Raw genomic sequence first — 6,229 nt, 5'->3', positions numbered from 1 at the left:
TTATGTATCGTACAGCCGTTACGGCGCCTTCCGTGACCACCAGCGGCGTACGTCGACCTACATTATGCCACCCTAAAACAGCTGGGAACCCACACCTTGCTGCATCTGCTGGACAGCGTGTCTAAGGCGTTCAGCCTGACCGGGTTGCCTCCAAACACGTCTCCGACGATTGTCTGGTTGAAGGCATATGCGACACTCATCGGTGAAGTGAACGTGGTGCCAGTCCTGAGCGGTCCATTCTGCATGTTGTTGGGCCCATCTATACCACGCTGCATGTTGGTGGTTGCAAAGATGGACCTCGCTATGGGCGTCGAGAGTGAATTTGCGCATCTTTCAGGCTATTGCGCACAATTTCAGATGTAACACGACGTCCTGTGGCTGCATGAAAAGCATTATTCAACATGGTGGCGCTGCTGTCAGGGTTTCTCCGAGCCATAATCCGTAGACAGCGGTCTTCCACTGCAGTAGTAGCCCTTGGGCGGCCTGAGCGAAACATGTCATCGACACTTCTTGTCTCTCTGTATCTCCTCCATGTCCGAACAACATCGCTTTGGTTCACTACGCGACGCCTGGACACTTCCCTTGTTGAGAGCCCTTCCTAGCACAAAGTGACAATGCGGACGCAATCGAACCGCGGTATTGACCGTCTAGGCAAGGTTTAAGTACAGACAACACGAGCTGTGCACCTCCTTCCCGGTGGCATGAGTGGAACTTATCGGCTGTCGGATCCTCTCCGTCTAATAGGCGCTGCTCATGCATGGTTGTTTTCCTCTTTGGGCGGGTTTAGTGACATCTCTGCACAGTCAAAGAGAATGTGTCTGTGATACAATACCAGTCAACGTCTATCTTCAGGAGTTCTGGGAACCGGGGTGATGTAAGACTTTTTTTGATGTGTGCAATAAAACTTGAGTACCAGGCATGACATTTTAATTTATTGGTTTCTTACTGTTAAATGTATTCACAACATATTATACAGACAGTATGCACATATATGCCTTTGAATGAACATGCATAATTACGAGTAGGCCTATATCATTGTACGACACATAATTCAGGAGATATGACGTTATAAACAATGAAATTCGTGGAAAACTAGAATTTCTTAAAACGGACCGTCTTCAACCGTAAAGGTTTTGCATGCTTAACGTCAAATATTTGACACATTAACTTGGAGTTTCTTCGGTATTACTTCAGTAACTTGGTTCCACCAACACACAGGGACAGTAATCTTGTTGCTTCCAATGGCGTGCACGAATAGAAAACGTCAGCTGTTAACTATTTTTATTTCGGAGGATTAAACTATGTAGTCACCTATTATTACTATTTTATCTCTAATCAACTACACAGCATAACCCAAGTATAGCGGATCATCTCAAGTCAGCTGCGAAATAATGCAGTTTTAAGTCAAAACTCTGAGTACGGCAATGAAAGACTCGGTTGTACTGTTGACTTAATGCTTACTAATGACTTTTCTTGATGTTCCAGAGTTTTTACTTGTTTATTCCTCAGCTAAATTATGATAACCTTGCAAACTTGCGGATCTATTCTGCATCGACTGCCGTGCTAAAATGTCTGAAGAAAGTATTTGTGAAATCGTTATCAAACATTTTGAAAAGTGTTTCGAGATAAAATAATAACAAAAGAAACAGCTTTATTCTTCCGAATGAGGAACGCGCAGCTAGCTAATTCCCACAGTTCGAAACTACCCACGCTAGTCAGCAGTTATTTGATTTGATTGTATTGGCATCTGTTGTACCTAATTTGCGCCCAGCATCATATTACGTTAGTGGTACATCTGATTATTGCAAAAGATTTATGTTAGTATAAAGATTGTGGGCCAACGGCCTTCCCGCAGTGGTAACACCGGTTCCCGTCAGATCGCCGAAGTTAAGCGCTGTCGGGCTGGGCTAGCACTTGGATGGGTGACCATCAGGCCTTCTGGGTGCTGTTGGCAAGCAGGGTGCACTCAGCCCTTGTGAGGCAAACTGACGAGCTACTTGACTGAGAAGTAGCGGCCCCGATCTCGGAAACTTGACGTACGGCCGGGAGAGCGGTGTGCTGACCACATGCCCCTCCATATCCGCATCCAGTGACGCCTGTGGGCTGAGGATGACATGGCGGCCTGTCGGTACCTTTGGGCCTTCATGGCCTGTTCGGGAGGAGTTTAGTTTAGTTTAATAAGAAGTGTTAAAATGAAAACGTCGTAACAACCAAACCGGTTAAAATTAGCATATGCCTCTTTGGGATACCTTAGTGAGACATCTAGGAATGCGAATGTAGTTTCGTCACCACTAAGCCCTCGGCAGGCAAGGTGATGTTCAGCGTCTTTTTCGACGTCCAAGGTCCGATACTCATCGAAATCCTCAAACCATTGACACTGACGTGTACTGCGAGACACTTCGGAGTCTACACAAGTACATCAAGAGCAAACGTTTTGGGTTGCACACAGAGGGAGTGATTCTCCTATAGCGCGTATCCGCATGTATCCGAGGTCACGCTAAGTGTAATGGTCAAGTCCAAGTGGGGAGTGGGGGCAGGTTGAGCAACCGTCGTAAAAACCGCATGCGTATTCAGATACGGCACACAGTGCCACCTACGCTGCTTTACAGAGCCGGCAAGCCTTCGACATCCACGTTTCGTGACGAGGCGTGGGCGTCTAGAACCTTGTCGCCTATTCACTGTGTCAACATCCTTAAACCTCTTTCCGTAGATACTGTTGACAGCAGCATGTAAACAGCCGACCAGCTTTGTTGTTTCCGAGATACTCGACGCTGGGCTGAAGTACTGCGCCCTTTGTCAAGGTATCTCGTGTCAGTGGATTTCCTTATATGGTTCGCTACTGCTGTGCACGTGTTGTTCTGAACTGAACTTTGCATCGTAATTTGTAATACCACAGGCACTGGAGCATCGTATTTGTCCACAGACACCAGGCAAGCGACTTCCACGTAACACGTCTTACCTTTACGGGAGTGTACACGATGGATGTACGACTACAGGTTGTAGATGCACGGTTCACGACATATGTAAATTTGGGTATGGCCTTGAATCGTGCACGGATAGCCAAATAGTAAGGTGACCCCTCACGATAAGCGGGAAATCAGCGTTCGAGTCCCGCTCTGGCACAAATTTTCGTTGTCATCGTTCCATTGTACAGCTGTTGGTTATCCACATTCGCACTTGCGAATGCGTTAAATGTATTCCTCATATGGGGCCCGTATCGTTGCTATACACTTTCCGTGCTGTGCCACGTGCCCGCAACGCTTCCATCTCGAGATGGGCAGTAGTCATGAAGTGTGGCTCCTCTGTGATGCAGATTTACTTGTAAATCTCATCTGATCCCAATATGTGACACACATAAGTAGGAAACAGAATATTGAAAATGAAAGCACACCCCCAATATCTTAGTCAGAAAGATCACGCTATAAAAATCACCATTCTGCCGTATCACACAGGTTGTAATGAGGAGCCACCCCGCCTTTCTGCCACCATTGAATAATTGTAATACACATTGGAGGATCTGACCTATCTATTTTTGCGTCTCTGGAAAGAAAGTTTCGCGACATCGATAGTATTCTGACCTGCGAACTACGGAAAAATGCGGGGCGGAAGATACTGTCTACCAGCATTTACAATTTTTTCCTTTTCAGTCTGGCATACGGTGAGGGAAAATTTACCACGGTTGCCTTCTAACACCATACCGAGCGAGGTGGCGCAGTGGTTACCACAATGGACTCGTACTTCGAACTTAGGTTTTCCGTCATGTCGTATTTCACTTAAGACAAATGTTTGGATGTTTCCTCTTAAAGACGCCCCGGCCGATTTCCTTCCACATCCATTCCTAATCCATTCTAGGCTTTCTCATTCTTGGCCTAGTTGTTGCCGGAACGTTGAATTACCCCTTAGTTCTTGCTTCCTGAGACACTCCCTAATCACTGTATCTTATTCTCAACTATATTACTACATCTACATCTATACTCCGCGAGCCACCTTACGGTGTGTGGCGGAGGGTACTTATTGTACCACTATCTGATCCCCCCTTCCCTGTTCCATTCACGAATTGTGCGTGGGAAGAACGACTGCTTGTAAGTCTCCGTATTTGCTCTAATTTCTCGGATCTTTTCGTTGTGATCATTACGCGAGATATATGTGGGCGGTAGTAATATGTTGCCCATCTCTTCCCGGAATGTGCTCTCTCGTAATTTCGATAATAAACCTCTCCGTATTGCGTAACGCCTTTCTTGAAGTGTCCGCCACTGGAGCTTGTTCAGCATCTCCGTAACGCTCTCGCGCTGACTAAATGTCCCCATGACGAATCGCGCTGCTTTTCGCTGGATCATGTCTATCTCTTCTATTAATCCAACCTGGTAAGGGTCCCATACTGATGAGCAATACTCAAGAATCGGACGAACAAGCGTTTTGTAAGCTACTTCTTTCGTCGATGAGTCACATTTTCTTAGAATTCTTCCTATGAATCTCAACCTGGCGCCTGCTTTTCCCACTATTTGTTTTATGTGATCATTCCACTTCAGATCGCTCCGGATAGTAACTCCTAAGTATTTTACGGTCGTTACCGCTTCCAATGATTTACCACCTATGGCATAATCGTACTGGAATGGATTTCTGCCCCTATGTATGCGCATAATCGGCTAAAACAATAACCTGGCCCAAGTTGTCGTTTCACTATGTAATTGCTTTGATTTTCAGTGCTTCATTTCATTACTTACGGGCTGACTACTTAATGGCTTTCATTTTTAAGCACTTACCAAATATAAAAATAGAAAATGCTGTCGTAATCTACTCACTAATAGGTATAATCGTGCATTCAAGGTTTACGAAAATAAATTACATATTAATGTTAGAAACTGTGTGCACGTCTTGAGACAACATAACACATTCACTCACTTGTAAAGTAGTCAGACGTTTGATTTCCGGACGGGAAGGCTTGCCGCTCCTCGGCACAAATCCGCCCGGCGGATTGCTGTCGAGGTCCGTTGTGCCGGCCAGTCTGTGGATGGTTTTTAAGGCTGTTTTCCATCTGCCTCGGCGAATGCCGGCTGGTTCCCCTTATTCTGTCTTCGTTACACTGTGTCGGTGATTGCTGCGCAAACACTTTCCACACGTACGCGTACACCATAATTACTCTACCACTCAAACATTGGGGTTACACTCGTCTGGTTCAGTGTGGGGCGGCGGTGGGGTGAGTAGTGTGGTGTCACCGCCAGACACCACACTTGCTAGGTGGTAGCCTTTAAATCGGCCGCGGTCCGTTAGTATACGTCGGACCCGCGTGTCGCCACTGTCAGTGATTGCAGACCGAGCGCCGCCACACAGCAGGTCTAGAGACACTTCCTAGCACTCGCCCCAGTAGTACAGCCGACTTTGCCAGCGATGGTTCACTGACAAATTACGTTCTAATTTGCCGAGACGATAGTTAGCGTAGCCTTCAGCTACGTCATTTGCTATGACCTAGCAAGGCGCCATTATCAATTGTTATTTATCTTGTGATGCATGTACCGTCAGACCGATGTTCACCAATTATGGATTAAAGTTAAGTATTCCAGAAGCTACGTACTTTTTTTACTAGACTCAACTCCTTTAACTGTTACAGACCTCACGCCAGCCTGCGTGAGCTTAAACGCGTGCCTTTCGGCTACCTCATAATGGCTTGGCTGTCTTGCCAAGTCACAACAAGTAGACCGCTGTAACCTGTTGTGGAGTTATGTACCACTGAGGGCTACGACGAGGACGAAGCCTATCCGTCGTTTCTAGGTGCCAAGTTCCATACAATAGAATCAGACGTTTCCAGGTGTTTTATACATGGGAGTTAGATTCACCAAAGAATCGGAGACCGGGTTTTAGTGGTTAAAAGGGCATGGTCATTGGTTTTCCGGCCAAGAGTGTAAGCATTTCCGAAACGGCTAAATTTGTAAACTATTCGCGCGCCGTCGTGGTTAAAGATACCGTGCATAGCAAAATGGCGCTATCCAAAACCGGCGCCGAAGTAACTGAAGTGCACCACGGGCCGTAGATGACGAGGGTGAGCGACGGCCGCAGAGATGTATACTGGCGAATGGACGTGCAGCTGTTCAGCAACTGACCGATGATCCAGACCAGCCAAGGGGCTACCTACAGTGTCTCCTCAACGAACGTTTGGCGAACGTTGCTCCGTGTGGGCCTCGGCAGCAGGTGCGAGGTCCATGCACCCACGGTGACTGCTGTTCCTATACAA

At 46.8% G+C, this 6,229-nt stretch overlaps 1 pseudogene; it reads left to right on the top strand.

Annotated features, from left to right (window-relative positions):
• The first annotated feature begins 1,836 nt into the window (after positions 1-1,836).
• On the top strand, positions 1,837-1,954 carry LOC126475940 (5S ribosomal RNA; annotated as a pseudogene).
• Positions 1,955-6,229: the final 4,275 nt, after the last annotated feature.

This window comes from Schistocerca serialis, chromosome 4 (assembly GCF_023864345.2).
Source record: "Schistocerca serialis cubense isolate TAMUIC-IGC-003099 chromosome 4, iqSchSeri2.2, whole genome shotgun sequence".
In the NCBI taxonomy this organism is placed as follows: domain Eukaryota; kingdom Metazoa; phylum Arthropoda; class Insecta; order Orthoptera; family Acrididae; genus Schistocerca; species Schistocerca serialis.
Note: the sequence above shows the minus strand (reverse complement) of the source record. Positions and strands in the feature narration are given on the sequence as shown.